Source organism: Suncus etruscus, chromosome 4, assembly GCF_024139225.1.
Source record: "Suncus etruscus isolate mSunEtr1 chromosome 4, mSunEtr1.pri.cur, whole genome shotgun sequence".
NCBI classification, from domain to species: Eukaryota; Metazoa; Chordata; class Mammalia; order Eulipotyphla; family Soricidae; genus Suncus; species Suncus etruscus.
Genome location: NC_064851.1, coordinates 91,161,529 through 91,173,778, shown reverse-complemented (window position 1 = coordinate 91,173,778; position 12,250 = coordinate 91,161,529).

Sequence of the window (12,250 nt, the reverse complement as noted above, 5' to 3'; positions counted from 1 at the left end):
GGTGGTTGGAATCCTGGAATCCCATATAGTCCCCCCAACCTGCCAGGAACGATTTCTGAGCATAGAGCCAGGAGCAACCCCTGAGCGTTGTCAGATGTGACCCAAAAAAAGAAATTGCAGTTGAGGGAACAGAGTGATAGCACTGTGGTAGGAAGTTTGCCTTACAACTCAGCCTATGCAGAACGAACGTGAGTTTGATCCTTGGCATCACATATGGTCCCCCGAGCCTGCCAGGAGCGACTTCTGAGTGCAGAGCCAGGAGTAACCCAAGTGCTGTTGGGTTTCCTCTCCCCCACCGCATCCCCACCCTCCAAAAAAGAGAGAATGTAGCTGGAGTTTTAGAGAACAGCAGTGGGCTGAACCCCACAGCCAATCTCAAAGTTTGAAGATATTTGAGTGCAGCTGAGACATTGAGGAAGTGCAGCTAAGCTACATTATGATTAAGCAGAGGCAACAGGGCTGTGAGATAGCTACAGACATCCAGCTGGCCATCCTCAGTAATGAGTTCTGGGAGCAGGTCTACTTGTGGGATCCTTTCACCCATCCCAGTCCAGCCTACATTTTCAACTAAGCTTCTTACACCCAGACAATCAAGAGCAGAGACCAGCTGCTTTGGTGATTGTGGGAAGATTTTCGAGTCAAAAGTGTTATTTAGAACTCAAACAAGTCACTTAAAAACAAGTATGTCTTCTACCTCGATTTAAGGTCTCAGATTTCTTCTAGTCAAGAAGTTCTATACACAATGTATAAAAAAATACCACCATGCCACACAGGTCATAATTGGAAGACAAAACAGAACCATAAAACAACTAGTGAAGATGGTAGTGTTGACAACCTAGCACACATCAGTTTCTGTATAACCTCTCTGACAAGGACTTTAGAGAGCAAATGTGGAGGATGTTCAAAGGACTCAAGGAAATCATGAAATGTACTGCCAATAAAATTTAAAAGAATATGAGAGTATTAATAAGAAAACTTTAAACAGGCGTGGCATAAATGAAAAACTTAGCAGGCAAAGTAAAAAACTCACTGGAAGGCTTCACCAGCAGAATAACATCTATGGAAGAAAGGAATAGTGAGCTGGAGGATAAACTACAAAACAACTATGTAACAAGAGAAACTTAAAAAGAGCCTTAAAATAAATTAACCAAAGATAGGAAAAATCCTCAAAATAATATGACAGATAACAATAAACCTTTGGAATAAATACAAATGGAACAACATAAGAATCATGGGGGTCCAAGAGAGGCAGGAATAAAACCCTAATGAAGAAGCAATAAAGACATTAGTGTGAAGTTTCCAAACCTGAAGAGTGCATGCACAAATATTCTGCATGTCTGAAGAGTAACAGCTACAAGAGAACCACATAAGAGCACTCCAAGCACATCCTAGTCACACTGATGAAAAACCATAGATAGAAATAGAAGACTGAAAGCAGCATGATCAAAAATAGAAGTTACCTACAAAGAACATTCAAAAGATTCACAGCACATTTATCACAAGCAATCCACTAGGTCCAGAGGCAGTGGTGTGATTTAATAAAAAATCTCAACTAAATGAAGGACTTGCCATGAACACTTTAGCCTGCAAGACTTTTATTCTGGCTTGAAGAAAGTATAAACAGCTTCATGGATAAACAGGAACTCAGGTATTTTACACAAAACCAACACTAAAAGAAGAAACTGAAGGGTCTACTTTAAAACAAGATAAACCTCATCAACAAACTTCTACAAAACATGGCCAAAAATTTTATGATAATTATCTCATACTGTTATTGACTAAAAGCACCAGTTAAGAGACACTGAGTAGAAAAATGAATCAGAATACTGAATCCAAATTTTTGCTGCCAGCAAGAAACACATTTGAATAGTCAGAGTACACATAGACTAGAAATTAAAGGTTAGAAGATAATCCTTCAAGTAAACAACTACTTAAAAAGACTGGAGTAGGGCCTGGCGGTGGCGCTAAAGGTAAGGTGCCTGCCTTGCCTGCGCTAGCCTTGGACGGACCGCGGTTCGATCCCCCAGTGTCCCATATGGTCCCCCAAGCCAGGAGCAACTTCTGAGCACATAGCCAGGAGTAACCCCTGAGCATTACCGGGTGTGGCCCAAAAACCAAAAAAAAAAAAAAAAAAGACTGGAGTAGCCATACTAATATCAGATGACACAAAAAAAAAAGGCATAAAAATGTTACAACATATAGAGAGGGTAATTTCTTAATAAATATGATATCTATACATTAGGAAGAAATCACACTCATAAGCATATATACACCTAATGATGGGCCATAATAACACTTAAAAATACTGCTAAATAGATTTGAAGAAAGACTTTAATAGCAACACAATATTAGTAGGATACTTTAACAATTCCCTGTGATCTCTTGATAGATCAATTAGGCTAAAACTCATCAAGGATACACTGGCTTTAAAGTAGAAATGTAAAACCATAGCATAGTATATATATGTACATACTATATATGATCATACAATATAATCATATATATATATATATGTATATATGATTTTCATCCACAAAAAGCTAAACACATTTTCTCCAAGGCACACACTTGAGATAATCTCCATGCTGGGCCATAAAACAAATCTTCATAACATCAAAAGAATAAAAATTATTATTTTTAGTTTCTCAAATTAAAATGCACTGAAAATAGTAGTGAATTACAAGGATAAAAATTTTAAAACCTGAAAATTAAATAGCTTACTGCTAAACAATCAGTGGGTCCAAGACAAAAATCAAAGAGGAAATAAAAAGATTTGTGGGAAAAAATGAGAATGAAGACACAAATCATCAGAATCTGTATAACACAGAAAAACTAGTATTAAGACGAAAATTTATAGCTTTATATCATTCATGAGAAAATAATAAAATGATCACAAAAATAATTTAATGACACAGCTTAAGAAATTGGAAAAAGAGCAACAAAAAGATCTAAAAGTAATCAGGTAGAAGAAAAAAATAAAGCTTAGAGTAGAAAATAATGTACACACACACTCACACACAAAAAAAGCAATTCAAAATATCAACAAAAGCAAGAGTAGTTTCTTTGAAATACTAAACAAAATTAATAAACCATTATCAAGACTCACAAAGAAAAGAAGAGAGAAAAATTAATAAGAAAATCAGAAATGAAAAAAGGGAAGTAACTACAGATGCCAAATAAATTCAAAAGGTAATTAGGCTATTTTGTGTTTATCTATCTCTCTATAACTTATTTTACTCAGCATAATGATTTCCATGTCCATTAATGTATAGAAAAATTTCATGATTTCATCTCTCCCAAAGGCTGCATCATATTTCATTGTGAGATGTACCACAGTTTCTTTAGCCAAATGTTTTGATGCATACTCAATTGCTCTTGAAGAGGGCACAGATATAACAGACACTGCACAACTCACAATTTATATCCGTGGTGTTGATAGCAATTTTGAATTGACAGAGGAGCTGCTCACAATAATTCCAATGCTTGGCCAGACCACTGCTAATGAGATATTTCAGCATCTGTGTGATGCCATTGAGAATGCAGGTTTGCCATGGAAGAGGTTTGTTGGAATAATAACTGATGGAGTGCCATCAATGACAGGGAGGAAAAATGGACTGGTGGCACTTGTTAAAAAAAAAACTTGAAGATGAGGATGTAGAGAAGGCCATTGCTCTTTGCTGCATTATCCCATCAGCAGGTCCTTTGCAGTAAATGCCTGCCGTGTGACAATGTGACGTCTGTTGTGAAATGCATCAACACAATCAGATCCAGGGGCTTAAAGCACAGGAGGTTCATGCTTTTTTAGAGGAAATGGAGTCAGAATATGGAGATGTGCTCTATTTCACCGAGGTACATTGGCTCAGCAGGGGAAATGTCCTGAAAATATTTTTTGAGTTGAGAGAAGTATTGAAAGCCTTCATGGAGAAGGTTGGGAATGCTGTTTCTGAGTTGAGTGATCACAAATGGCTCATGAATTGAATGTACTAAACAAGATGTTACAAGGCTTGGGGCAGCTTATCAGTGCTGCCTATGACAACGTGAGAGCATTCTCCACAAAACTTGTGTTATGGAAATCCCAGGTCTGTCAGACAAACCTTTGCCATTTTCCAGCATGCAAGGAAGGATCTTTTGGGTGCAGGCATACCATTCAGTGGTGAGAATTATGTTGATGCTATTTTTAAGCTAGAGAAGGAATTTGATCACAGATTTGCAGACTTCAAAAAGCACAGAGCCACTTTTCAAATTTTTGTGGACCCCTTTTCCTTTGATGTGCAAGATGCCCCTCCTGTGCTTCAAATGGAGCTCAATGACCCGCAATGCAACTCTGATCTCAAAGCTAAGTTCAGGGAGATTAGTGGAAAAGCAGACATGCATGGGCAATTTTTGAGAGACTTGCCCCCCAGCTTCCCTGAGCTTTCCTGAATGTTCAAGTGCACCATTTGCCTTTTTGGGAGCACATATTTGTGTGAAAATTTATTCTCCACATTGAACTTCAATGAGTCACAGTACAGGTCTAGACTTAATGATGATCACTTTCAAGCCATACTGAGGGTTTCAACTGCTTCCTCTGTAAAGCCAAATGTGGTTCAGATTTGTGAGCTGAAGCGCTGTCAAGTCTCTGGCAGCGAGGAACAGGCAAAAGATGCCATGTTCAGAAGAACCGTTCAGGATCTTCACTCAATGTTCTATTCATGTTCAGAAGAAATAATTAAAACTGTTAATAATGACCTTTGAGGACTTTTTTTTTTGTAAAATCCCTTTTGTGCCCTGCCTCCTGCGGCCCCCAAGTAAATTGAGTTTGAGACCCCTGGTGCAGAAGATTCCCTTTTTTTGGAGTCTTTCTCTTTCTACTTAACAACACTTCGGGAACCTCTACCAGTATCAGTATCTTTATGTTACTGACTGATTCCCCATTTTAAATTTTTATCTACTATTATTTTATCTCTACTGACATTAAGATACATGTCTTAAAACTCAACCTGAAAAAAAATCACAAATTTCCCCCACAGATTTTAAGGTCAATGAGATAATGAGATAACTCATGTTACTAACATTTAACACACTCTACCAAATTATTTGATCAATAATTGTATGTTATTAATATTGTATTGTTTATACTTTCAATTACATCTTATTTAAATAATTTTCAACTTGCCTTCTTCTTAAAGTTTCCAAAAATTTTAATTGTCATATTTGTAGAGATTACATGTTAATATTTTTGTTAAATTTCTATGAAAATATATATAAATTATAGTAAAACAAAGAAATATAGGTCAACATGTCTCAAGATCTTTATGTGAACACAACTTTTTTCATAAAGACTATCTAGATTTTAAAATGAATAACTGTATAGTCATGGTGAATTCCTTTACTTCTCAGTTTTGTTCCAATGAGATTTGTATCACTGTTGCAGAAACTCTTGTGTGTAGTTTCTTTAGTTTTTTCCATCATATGGTATGTGTGAAATTTATCATTTCATCTACACTGATTTTAGTCCCATTTTACTGTTAAAAACTGATAAGCAGAGATTTTGTTGGTCAGATTAAATAGATAGCAAGTACCTAAAGTGTGGCAGAAATTAACTTCAAAATACTTGTAAGACTTTGTTCCTTTTATCATAGGAAATAGAATAACTTGCACAATAAAATTTTGAGTTTTGAGCTTCATGTTGTTGAAATAGAAATCCATGTAAAATCTCCAAGGATATGTACACTCAAGGAAGGCAGAGAATTGTGGAGATGCTTTAAATGATCAGATAGATGTGTAAGTAAAGCCCTGGAGGACAGATATGAAAGCAGACTACTGGATTTAAGCACTTAGCTGAAAATTGCTTTCTATCATCTGAGTTAGAAGTAATCATAAACCATGCATGAAGGATTAAAGCAAAATACTTTGGGTATATTCTTGGATTCTCAAGTTACATTTTATTCTTCATAAAACTCAACTCTTCACAACATACAGAATTAAGAGTTTCTCATGACTGTTTTGAAAAGTAAGCAAAGGGAATGTATTATAATAAAAACAATTCTCTAGAATTTGCAGATTTTAAGTAGAATGCAGTATAATTTCAATACATTTTTATCTAATAAGTAATGTATACATGTACCTATAGGAGATTTTAAATTCTCATGCAATATGAAACCAGAAAAGAAAAATCAGCATGTCTGAAATAAAAATATCTTTGTCTTTGAGCATGTCTCTATTCATTTCACTTTAATTATTTAAATTACATTATTGTAATAAAAGAACACAATCACTATTTTTAATGACCATTTCACTATGAATGTAGATATTTTATGGCAAGGAATGATAGAAAATTTGTTATACAGAGCTCTTGCTAAGGCTGACAAATTTTTTTACACAAATATGGAAATAATTTCTATGTTAGCTTTATAATTATTTCCTATAATTCATAAAAATACATTATGTACAAATATAATATAATAATTTATTAATAATATGAATATTATAGTGTGTAATAAATAATATCACTTATAATATTATAAAGCATGTTGTAAATTATATATAATAAATACAAATTATAATTATTTCCTACAATTTGAGTAGTTTTTCACAATATTATTTAGTCTTTCAGTTCCTTTTCCAAAAAAAAAAAATCAATACAATTTTGGATATCTGCATTCTTTAAGTAAATGAACAGAAAGTGGTCCTCAAATTAGCACAGATTTTAACTGTGCTAATCATTTAACACTGATTTTAATTCCACTTTACTGTTGAAAACTGATAAGCAAAGATTTTGTTGGTCAGATTAAATAGATAGCAAGCAACTGTTAGTCAGTGTTAAGTGTGTTGTAGCACAGAGGCTACAACAGAACCTCCTAGATCACTCCAGTACCTCAAATATGGAGTCATATTGTCTACTATGGGAAACATTGGCTTATCACAAATCACGGAATTCTGGAATAAATATGACCAGATAAATTGCCTTGCATAATTTTATACTTTCAATTAAAAGTTCAGACTTTCACCTATTGTCACCTATTGCTTCTGTTTTTATATTAATTTAGTTTGCATAAAACCACAGTACTCTAAAATATAAATGAAAATATGAACTTTAATTTTCTCATAGTACATGATCATCTTTCCAGCTGTCATTACATTACATTTTTAATAGATATAATTTAGTAGTTCTTTAGTAATGGCACTTTGCTAATATTTTTTTAAAAATGTTGCTTGCATGAATGCTATAGAGTAGGCATATTTTCTCTGTTTTACTAGGAAGAAAACTGATACTTAGGGAAATGGTGCAGTATATCAATATTTACCTCTCTGAATTGATTAACCTCTCTGAATTGTGAAAATATCTAAATCCCTTTTTTTAGGAGCACTCCTAATCTATGTGATTTGTATATGAAAGGCATTTAATTGAATTAATTTATCACTATGGTCATTTGACCTACAGAAACCACCAGCGCCTTCGGGAAATAGCTAGCTGTAATTAGTGCATAGGCAATGGACTTTGTAGAAGTCTAGTTCTCCAATAAGTTATCGAGGAAATATAAAGAAAGTGAAAATAAAAGAATGCAAGAAATAATCTGAGAGGAACAATTGTCAGAGAAGAAAAGGGAAAACAGAAATAAAATCCTGATAGCAGTACTTTTATTCTTGACATACTGTGTATATTAATCTAAAATATAAGATTATACTATAATCTTATATGGGGCTGGAGCGATAGCACAGTGATAGGGAATTTGCTTAAACGCTGCTGATTCAGGACAGGCCAAGGTCAATTTCCAGCATGCCACATGGTCCTCTGAGCCTGCCAGGAGAGATTTCTGAGCTCAAAGCCTGGAGTAATCCCTGAGCGCTGCCCGGTGTGACCCAAAAACAAACAACAACAAAAAATATCTGAAAATGTCAATGAGATTAAAACAGAATCCAAACCCCTAAAAACATCTTATTTTATCTCTGCTAAATTTGATTTTTTTACATGAAAATATTAGTCAGTGTGTGCCATGTTTTTCTGAACCTGAAATAATGGATTGCCATTGATTGCCAATGTTCCTTTTATCCTCTTTGTTTATGTTATCTTACTTCAAACATATCAGGTCTACTCAGGCTTTAGGAAGTTCAAATTTGTTTTGCACAGAACATTTTTTTGTTTGTTGTTGTTTTTGTTTTTGGGCCACACCTGTTGACTCAGGGGTTACACCTGGCTCTGTGCTTTGAAATATCTCCTGGCTTGGGGGACCATATGGGGCACCTGATTTCAAACTGTGGTCAGTCCTAGGTTAGTGCTTGCAAGGCAGAAGCCTTACCTCTAGCGCCACCTCTCTGGCCCCTGTTTTGCACAGAACATTTGGATAAAGAAATCTTTTAGATTGTTCTTTAATTATCATTATATCTAAAATATCATTATCTTATTTGGATTTCATTCTACAACTTTGTTATTGCATACTGTATCAGTCTTCAGTCGCTAATGCCATTTTTGTCCCCCTCTTTGACCGATCAAAATCCCCATACAATAATAGCATCCCCTCTAGGGGTTGGGATTTCACTATATGAATGTTAATGGATCATAAAGATTTAGGCCAAAATAAAATAGTCAGAAATTATGTGAAGCTACATGTTTTTAATATTTAAACTACTTTGACAACTAAATATCTTTTTTCTGTTCTGTTGTAGGCGGGCTCAGAGGTCCATATGTGTTGCTGAGGATTAGACCTAGATTGGCTGAATTCAAGTCAATTACCTTATGTTCTGCACTATATATGCAGCCCCAGATCTGAAGTTTTAACTTATATGGAAAGATTTATGTTAAGTCCAAAGAAAATAGAATAAAGGAAGGAGCAAATGAGTTAATCAAAATACAATTATAATTAACATGTAATTAACTTGAGTTTTCTATTATTAATAATATTTTAATATTATTTTATTATTCATTTAGTAAAATAGAAAACTTATAAAAATTAAATGCAAAAACTTTTACTTTAGTTTTCCTTCCCATTTGCTCATTAAATTCTTTAAATTTCAGATGTTTAAGCAAGAAAAGTAACATCGAATGTGGTTAATGGGACAAAAGGAGAAGGATTTTATTATCATCAGGCTATATCTTTTTTGATTTGTTTTGTTTTTGGTTTTTGGATGCTCAGAGTTTATTCCTGGCTATGCACTCAGAAATCACTCCTGGCTTGGGGGACCATATGGGACTCCAGGGTATCGAACCTCGGTCTATTCAAGGTCAGATGAATGCAAGGCAAACACCCTACCACTGTGCCACTGCTCTGGATTTATCATCAGATTATATCTTAAACCTTATAATCCAAGTGGTCGATTATTTCCAGAACCCAGTGGAGTGTGGTAGCAGTTAGGAAATAATAAAAACATTTAAAAACATATCAATTTTTTTATTCAGCCAACTATGGAAGTAGTTTCTTATTTTCTCTCTTAACAGTAGCTTCTCTGGTTTTTAATAATCATGGTAGACAATCACTACCCCACTGTTTTTTAGAATATATGTTATAGTTCTTTCACATAAGAATACCCATGTATGTTCTTCAAACATTGTTCCAAGTTAATGGACTTCATTTTATTACCTGCAGCAGGAAAAGTAGCAATTCAGAGTTTAGTTGCCCAACTCAAAGGTATTTTAAAACTTTGAAGAAAAATTTATGAATAGGCATATCATAAAACATTTTGTCAAAGATTTCAATTATTCTTCAACAGAACTTTTAGAGCTTCTGATTTTTATGAGTGAAGATTAATATAGCAGTCTTCATTTATCATTTTTAGCTATTTATAAAAAATTTAGAGTAGAAGATAATAGTAAAATATATTTCAAATGAAACAATATAGAATTACAAATAATAGAATGAGATCAGAAAAGAATGATTGAAGTTGCAGTTCTATCATCATACTAATATTAAATTAAAAAGCAAAAATATATGTATGCATATGTACAAATAGTAATAGTAAAATTATCTCTGCTTGGTATTTGTAATTGTGGATGGATTTCATATATGGCACACTAGACATTAAAGTTTTATTAATTAATTTATATTTATTAATGTGTGTGCTTTAATTTAACTAGAATTTTAAGCATTATTAATAACATCATTCATATCTAACTTATAAAATTGAAAACGTTAACATTTCAAAACATAGTTTTGAAAAAATTATTTGACTATAGAAGGGGTGGAGCAGGGCATGGGAAAAAAGAATAGAATTATTTTAAACTTTAGTTTGCTAATAAAATTACCTATCTGATATATATCAAATATATATTAATATTTATTAATTATAAGATATATAAGATATATGATAAGATAGTAATATATAGATATATATCAGATATGCATATATCAAGGTATAGTTTGTCAAATATTGTTTTATTGTTGCATTACTAGTAAGGAGTTTAGTAGTCGGCTTGCATAATTAAACACTCATGATTCTTTTCAAATTAATTTGTTTTGCTAAGATAATGTTAAATTTAGAAATATCATATATAATTAAAATGTCTATGTGAAAGTCTCCCTGTTTTCTAAAAAACATGTGAGTCAAGTAAATATTGTATATGCTTCATTAAATATCGATAATTTTATTTGAATATTTAATGTGTTCTAAGAATAAAAAGATGGAGAGTCAGAGCGAGAGCAGCGGTAGAGTGTTTACCTTGTACACAGCTGATCCAGGACAGACCTGGATTCTATCACCAGCGTTCCATATGGTCCCCCACGACAGGAGCAATTTCTGAGCACATAGCCAGGAAAAATCCCTGATCATCATTGGGTGTGGCCCCCAAACAAGACAAAACAAAACAAAAAAGAATAAAAATGGCACTTTACTGTGATTAGAGATAGTATGTTCATTCTTAAAACATTAATTTCAATCATCTTACTGTTAGCTCTTTTCTCTCTAGAGAACACACTAAATTTCTGAGCAATTCCAATGAAGCTGGAAATCCATCAGGTCATTGTGTGGAATGGTCCTGCTTTAGTGAGTGTTCATAATTTGTAATATTTTCCTGTGGAAGGAAATGATCTCTGAGCAATAGCACAAATATTTCATTAATTCTATCATTGGCAATGCATAAAAAGAAAGGACTCTTTATAGTTATGAGTTTATTTGTGAAGCAAATGGATAATTTTATTCTGCTCCAAGGCTATACTGCTTGATAATATTCATGCTGACTCTATTTCTTACTTAAGAAAACATTGCAGAGAAGTACAAATAAATGTTATTTAAAAGATTGCTTCATCTTTTTTAACTGTGAAGAAAGCAAGATTGTTTTATTTTGTTATTTTTCTAACATAATCATTTTCTTTATTAATTTTACTTCTCAAATACCATCCCTGTAATTCCTCTAATTCTCTGACTTGTACAACCTTGATTTGTCCTTTCATGTATGGGAAGTCCAGGTGTGTTGTAATTTCTCTTCATTGGGAACAGGCTCTAAATGCTCTTGAGTTTTAGGGCCAAAATAACTTTTGAAACTTTCTAGATCTTTTTTTCCCTAACATTTGAAAATTCTAAACTATCAAGGCAGTTTTTTTTTTTTTTTTTGTACAATTAGATACAGATTTTAAATAGAACTATCTTAAGGGAGCCAACATTTGAGCTTAAATTTCCATCAGGGCATGCATGACTGATAATAATAGCTTTATCTTTAGAAAATAAGAAAAAAAATAAGGAACACTGTGTTCAAGGTGCCTTATTCTATTCTAAAAATGAAGTTCTAGAACTATATAAAACCATAGTTCAAACTTTATCTTTACAAATGCAATAATGGTTTATTTGCTTCCATTGTAAACTCTAGAGAACAATCAAAATTTATTCATTAGCCCTTTGATTCCTTTTTAAAGCCATAGAGACAACCAAATCAAAGAATTAAAGGCCATGTTTGAATAACGGTGGCCATGAACCTCTAATTGAGTAATATACACCAAGCTATGCTTTAGCTAATTTTGATGAGAGATAGAGTTCTAACCTGTGTTTACAAAGACTTTATTAAGTATGGTAGTTATATATACTGGTCTCCAAAGTCTTTACATCTCAGCTTCTTTACCTAAAAATAAACAGTAACAGGGCTGGAGTGATAGCGCAGCAGTAGGGCATTTTCCTCGAAGGTGGTTGACCCAGGACGGAATATGGTTAGATCCCTGGCTTCCCATATGGTCTCCAAGCCAGGAGCAATTTGGGAGCTCAGAGCCAGGAGAAACCCCTGAGTGTCACCGAGTGGCCTAAAAACGAAGCAACAACAACAACAACAAAAACAGAAATAAATAAACAG